General features: G+C 43.5%; 1 pseudogene across 1 annotated transcript; it reads right to left on the minus strand.

The window, feature by feature from the left end:
• Nucleotides 1-3433: 3433 nt before the first annotated feature.
• On the minus strand, nt 3434-4470 carry LOC306663284 (ADP-ribosylation factor-like protein 5A; annotated as a pseudogene). The gene has a single exon. The product of its transcript is annotated as an ADP-ribosylation factor-like protein 5A (transcript).
• Nucleotides 4471-6567: the final 2097 nt, after the last annotated feature.

The following is a 6567-nucleotide window of genomic DNA, read 5'->3' on the forward strand; positions in this document are numbered from 1 at the left end:
TGCGCAGTCAAGGTCAAACGCCCTGAGTCCGTGTGTGCACTCGAGGTCATGAACGTTCGCTTTGAGCAGGCGTCCACCGAGGTAACCCGTGGGCTGCGTGCCTTCTGTCTGGCCTGGATAGGAAAAAGGCCTATGGAACTGGCTTGGGGGCTAAACAGGGCTGGCGAGGGGCTTTTCTCGGGTCTGAATAAAGAATGACCGCTATCCCAACTGCACCTCGCGTCATCTTTTAACTGCTGGGGCCCAAACCCTGCTTCCCCCGCCTGAGCCTCAGCCTCAGCACAACCCGTGTCCCGCACTGCCAGGTCTCAGCACCACCACCAGGAGGAGGCTGAAAAGGGCTAGGCCAACGGCCTGTCACTCTGGCCTGCCTCAGCCAGGGATTGGATAACATCGCTGTCACTCAAGACACGGGGGGCTACCTGGGGGCGGTCCCTCAAGGGTGCCCGGTGGAACTGTCCAATCAGGAGCGCAGACGGAAGGGAAGGGCGGGCTTTCGCGATCTCCCGGGCTTTTCTTCCTCATCCTTCAGCTCTTTCCTCCCGAGGCGCGGCGTTCTCGGCCCCGGAGGCCCAGGTGGCTCTGCGTGGCCTGTGTCCCCCACGAGCTTGGGTGCCTGGAGGACCCTCGGGAGGACGGCGGGTCACTCCGGAGATCCCAAGCGTTGCGTGTGCAGCCAGGCTGGGGGACCCGGTCAGCACCGGCCGTGGGGACAGGGCTGCGTGTGAGCTGCGCAGCGGGGCCGAATCCCGGCTGCGGGTGGCTGGCCCCTGTCCCCCGGACCCACAGGGTGGGCTGGGCGGCGGCGGGACCCTGGCGTCCTGTTCCCTCCTTGTGAGCGGCCTCCGGGTCACCTCTGGGCAGTTCCCGGAGCCCCTGGCTCCCAGGGGAGGGTGTCAGCCTGGCCCTGTCCCTTCTCCTCCCCAGGACGAGGGCGCCGACCCGCGGGCTCCCCTGCGCCCTGTCCCTCCTCCTCCCCAGGGGAAAGGCGCCGACCCGCGGGCTCCCCTGCGCCCTGTCCCTCCTCCTCCCCAGGGGAAAGGCGCCGACCCGTGGGCTCCCCTGCGCCCTGTCCCTCCTCCTCCCCAGGACGAGGGCGCCGACCCGCGGGCTCCCCTGCGCCCTGTCCCTCCTCCTCCCCAGGGGAAAGGCGCCGACCCGTGGGCTCCCCTGTGCCCAGTCCCTCCTTCCCCCCCAGGGGGAAGGCGCCGACCCGCGGGCTCCCCTGCGCCCTGTCTCTCCTCCACCCCAGGAGGAAGGCGCCGACCCGCGGGCTCTCTCCCTAGTGCGTAGGAAGCGGCCCCTCAAATGCACATTGCGATCTGGAGCCTCCTTCTCGGACCGTGGGCAAATCCCCAAATCCCAGTTCCCTCCCGCATCCCAGATGCCAGCCGCACCCTCCAGTGCACCCCTGATAAACTGTTCCGCGGTCTACATTCAAGTGGACCGTGATCTGATTGTCATGATTTCACTGACTAATAAATTTTTTTTTTCCGCAGAAGAATTTATATCTTTTTTTTTCACAGTTGCAATTTCAGTTTTACATACAAGTACACAGGTACTGTTTTATTTTTGATGCTTAGTATAGAAGGGTAGAAAATAAAAAAGTCATGTTTTGTTAATGTCATGTAAGATACCAAGTATCCTCATGATATCATGACAATAATCAATTACACTAAACCAAATGTAACAATGCAGCGCATGCTTTCTTTACACATCCAATGAAGAAAAAAATTTCCAACACCCTGATGACAAGTGAATGTGTCCATATGAGTTGAGGTGACAGGACAGCAATCCAAAGGAACTAAGCACATGATTAGTCAAATTAAAAATAAAAAGGACAAAGAGTGTAGACTTTGGGAACTCCCTTAAAGAATATTTGTCTCTGATGGAACTGCAAAGTAGAATTAGGATTTTAAGGGAATTTTTAATATGCGACAAGTAATTTCAAAAGTGTGAGTACATATGGACAAAGCTCAGTAATTTAGGATTTACTTTTGTAAAAGCATAAGAAATATTAAATGTTATATTAGCATTTTGAAAACTGTAACATAAATATAAAACACGAAACAGCCAAAGTTAACACTGATATACCACACCCAACTTGGATTTAGATACCGAGCATTTTATATTTTATAGAAAGAAATTCTCTGTTTTGTTAATGCTTATGGTATATACTACAATTCCTTCATGAAATTTAAAAGGTTGGTATTAAACATAGTTATTTCTTTTCTTGGACATTCTAAAACATGCCAGTTTGGATTAACCTTCAAATTTTCAGGGCAAAAAAGATATTCAAATAGAGTATATATTTTAACACAGGATAACTCTGTTTACAATTATGACAAAAATACCTTCAATTTTCAACATTAAAAAAAAAAAAAACCTAAGCAAATAAAAGGTATTTTTTGTCAAGTTATTTCTTAGTACAAATAATATATCATGTCAGTTTTTCAGCCAACAGCATTAAAAAATTTGCCATTATTGTTAAACAATGCATTTACATGGTGAAATAAGATATAAGACAACTTACAGAAATAAAAAAAAAAACTCAAAAGTATTCCAACTCCTAATTTAAGAAGGAAGAAATCTACAAATTAAAAAATTTAAAATGTTTCTTGGAAATTTTTTATGCCTTGTACTCTCAAATTCACTTGAACTGTTTGACATAAATACTTTAATACTTAAGAAGACTGTAGCTAAATTATTTAATAATATTTATAGAATGTTACCTCTCTGGGTAGACATGTTTCACACAATAGTTCTTAATTAAGAAGAAATCACTTGATACTTTAATCACAATTTATGATTGACTGATAAATGAATTAACAATTTATTCAGTAATTTAGACCAATACAAGGAATAATCTGATAAATGCTCACTGTGCAATTCTGTCAACTGGTAAAACCAAGAATTTGACAGATATTTCACTCAGTTGGATTACATGTTTCCATGTGTGTTATGGATCAACAAAAATAGGTATACAATGTCAAGCTTTTTCCTGTATCTTTCTTTTCTTTTCTTTTTCTTTCTTTTTTTTTTTTTAAAGCAATTCAATGAGTTGGGGTGGGGGGGCATTGGTTAGTACAATAAAGAGAACATACAGGAAAAGTATAAAATGGCACTTAACATCAATGCCAGTTCTTATCTCATTAGGGCAATAACTAAGGATATTACTAAATTTTGTGTTATTTGCTTTTCTTTAGAACTTAAAGTCGTTAAATTGAACTTGAGGTATATACATAATACATACACAGCCTTAAGCAAAATACTTATTTTCATAAGTAACATGACATTAAAATATTGGAAACAGTATCTGTACTGATTTGTATTTTGACTTAGTGGAACAAGAAGAGAACAGCATTCAATTAGGGAGGGGTATACTGATAAGAAAGCTCTTAAAGTTCAAAACATCTTCCTCTCCCTTTGTACCTACCACAGGCTTTACATTGTCCTGAGAGGATTCATTGAGAAGAACTTCAATCACAGCTTTAATAAAGTACTTTGCAAGGAACTAATGAGAAAGCAAATTGGAAGGTGAGACTTCATCTTGTTTTCAAATAAGTGGTCAATATTTCTTCTTATAGAAAAAAATTGAAATCAGTTTATTATAAATATATCTAAACCATTAATTTTTGCAGCTTCCAGGTAAAGTCCAGCACTTTGTTTATACAAAGTCTATGAGAGGAGGTCAGCAGAGATCATCTAATCTTAAGTCGCGACATCATCCATTCAAGTCCTTGGCATAGCCCCTCGCCAGTAAGAGCACAGCACGCCTGGATATGCCACAGATGATCTTTAACAGAGGTTAGCTGCAAAAACTGGGAGATTTCTGCTACACTCATGCATTCTTTAACATCTTGTTTATTAGCAAAAATCAGTAATCCAGCTTTTCTTAGGTCCTTATGTGCTAACATTTTGTAGAGTTCTTCTCTAGTTACAGAAATCCTCTGTCTGTATGTCCACAACTACTATTACAAACTCTGCGTTAGTATAATAAGTGTTCCAGGAAGAACGAAGAGATTCTCGGCCACCAATACCCCTTGTTAGGAAACGTGTTATTAATCACTCTCTCTTCTCCATTACTTCCTATCGTAGGGGCTGTATGAACAGCTTCATTCATAGAAAATTGGTAAAGGATGGTAGTTTTTCCTGCATTACCCAATCCAGCAGTGATAACTTTGTGCGCCTGGTGATTGAACAGTCTCCATACTCTGGTGAAGAGAATTCCCATTCTGGGGCAGTGGACCCCCTCCAGCCACCCGGGCCACCTGGCTTCCCCTGGCTCAGGCTGAAGGATAGAGAGACGCGCTGGAGCCTCCGCCTCTGCTGCTGTTGCTGCCCTTCCTGCGCTGCGACCGCTTCCATTGAACCCAAGGGAGGCCGAGACCCAGGCCGCCCTGCGGTGCGCGAGGCCCTGCTGCTGCTGCGTGGTCTGCTACCAGCCTCGCGGGCCACCGTCCTCCCCCTAAAGGGTACTTTTTAAACGAGCTTTGTGTGTGTGTGTGTGTGTGTGTTGTGTTGTGTTGTTGTTTTGTTTTGTTTGTTTTAGTACTGGCGGTGAACCCAGGGGTGGTGTACCACCCGGCTACATCCCTCGGCCTTTTTATTTTCTTTTCCAGGATGGTCTCCCTAAACTGCCAGGCTGACTTAAAATCCGTCACACTCCTGCTTCAAGATTCAGAAGCACCGGTATTACAGGCACGCACTACTGTGCTTGGCAAGATTCGTGTTTGTGTGTGTGTATGTGTGCGTGAACATTTCCAGTGAATGAAAAGCAAAGAATAATGAACTGCAATTCCACTTTAAAAAATCTTTGTGCCTCTGTCTTCCCTAGGTGAACTCCAGGGCTTAGCCTTGGGAATATTCCATGGGACTAGAAATAGGGAAAATCTCTGTCGCAGTATGGCTGCAGAAAAGTGAATACATTTCTACAACAAATTGTGTTCTCTACAAATATTCACCAAGACATCAGTTCCTGCATTTTGCAGGATTTGGGCAGTGGAGGGCTCTGTTCTGTAAACTGCAGGTGAGAGATTAACACTAATTCCATTGACTGGGATTTGGCAACTCCTAGTAGCATTCACCTATGATTGATTACCAAATATGTTATCTTGGAAATACCAATTAAATTACATTTTTTGTCTAAATGAACTAGATATTTATGATTAACCTGTTGAGGAATTAAATATAAATGACTTGAAATTTTTCTACTATAAACATAAAGACTGAGTTTTGAGTGATTTTACTGGGTTCATTAACACTGAGTCTGTTCTATTGAAAACTTGACTCAGAAGCAGAGATCTTGATTCCAGTGGCTGTAATCCAAGGCCAGACTAGATCCTGCAAGAGGAGGCCATTGAAGGTCCAGTCGGCTTTCTGGGCAGCCTTCCTGCAGAGGCCCAGGCTGCTCACACCAACCCTGGAAGGAGCCCTTTAGGCTGAGAAGCTCCAGAGCTCTGGAAAGCTCAGGTCCTCAGGCAATTGTGGTGGGGGACAGGATGGGGATGGGAAGGCTAAGGGATGCCCTTCTTTTTTTTTTTTTTTTTTTTTTTTAACAACAAAAACAAAATGAGCACTAATTTATTGTTGGTATCTATTTAACCTTTAGAAAGGCCCATATGTCTATCAACTCAATTACATACAAATTTTACTTTCTTTTAAAACTCTTTTACAAACCTAAATACCTTTTACAATTTGCTCAAAACTTGAGTTTTATATTATGTCCCCTGTTTATTCTGAGATAATAGTAATCTTTTGTTTCACCTTTCTTTTTATTAATTTATTTTTATGGTAAACAAATGGGACACATGTTGTTTCAGTTTGTACATGGAGTAACAGCATACCATTTGCATATTCATATATTTACATAGAGTAATGATGTTTAACCCATTCCATTATTTTTTCCTACCCCCCCACCCCTCACACCCCCCCCACCTCTCTTTTCCCTCTATACAGTCCCTCCTTTCTTCATTCTGTCCCCCTCCCACACCCCATTAAGAGTCATCATCCGCTTATTAGTGAGGTCCTTCCTCTTTTGGATTTTTGAGATTGGCTTATCTCACTTAGCATGATATTCTCCAATTTCATCCATTTGCATGCAAATGCCATAATTTTATTATTCTTTATAGCTGAGTAATATTCCATTGTATATATATACTACAGTTTCTTTATCCATTAATCAACTGAAGGGCATCTAGGTTGGTTCCATAGTCTGGCTATTGTGAATTGAGCTGCTATGAACATTGATGTGGCTGTATCTCTGTAGTATGCTGATTTTAAATCCTTTGGGTATAGGCTGAGGAGTGGGATAGCTGGGTCAAATGGTAGGTCCATTCCAAGTTTTCTAAGGAATCTCCACACTGCTTTCCAGAGTGGCTGCACTAATTTGCAGCCCCACCAGCAATGTATGAGTGTACCTTTTTCCCCACATCCTCGCCAACACCTGTTGTTGCTTGTATTCTTCATGATCGCCATTCTAATTGGGGTGAGATGGAATCTTAGGGTGGATTTGATTTGCATTTATCTTATTACTAAAGATGTTGAACATTTTTTCATATATCTGTT

The sequence above is a fragment of the Sciurus vulgaris genome (assembly GCF_902686455.1).
Source record: "Sciurus vulgaris genome assembly, chromosome: 6".
Lineage (NCBI taxonomy): Eukaryota > Metazoa > Chordata > Mammalia > Rodentia > Sciuridae > Sciurus > Sciurus vulgaris.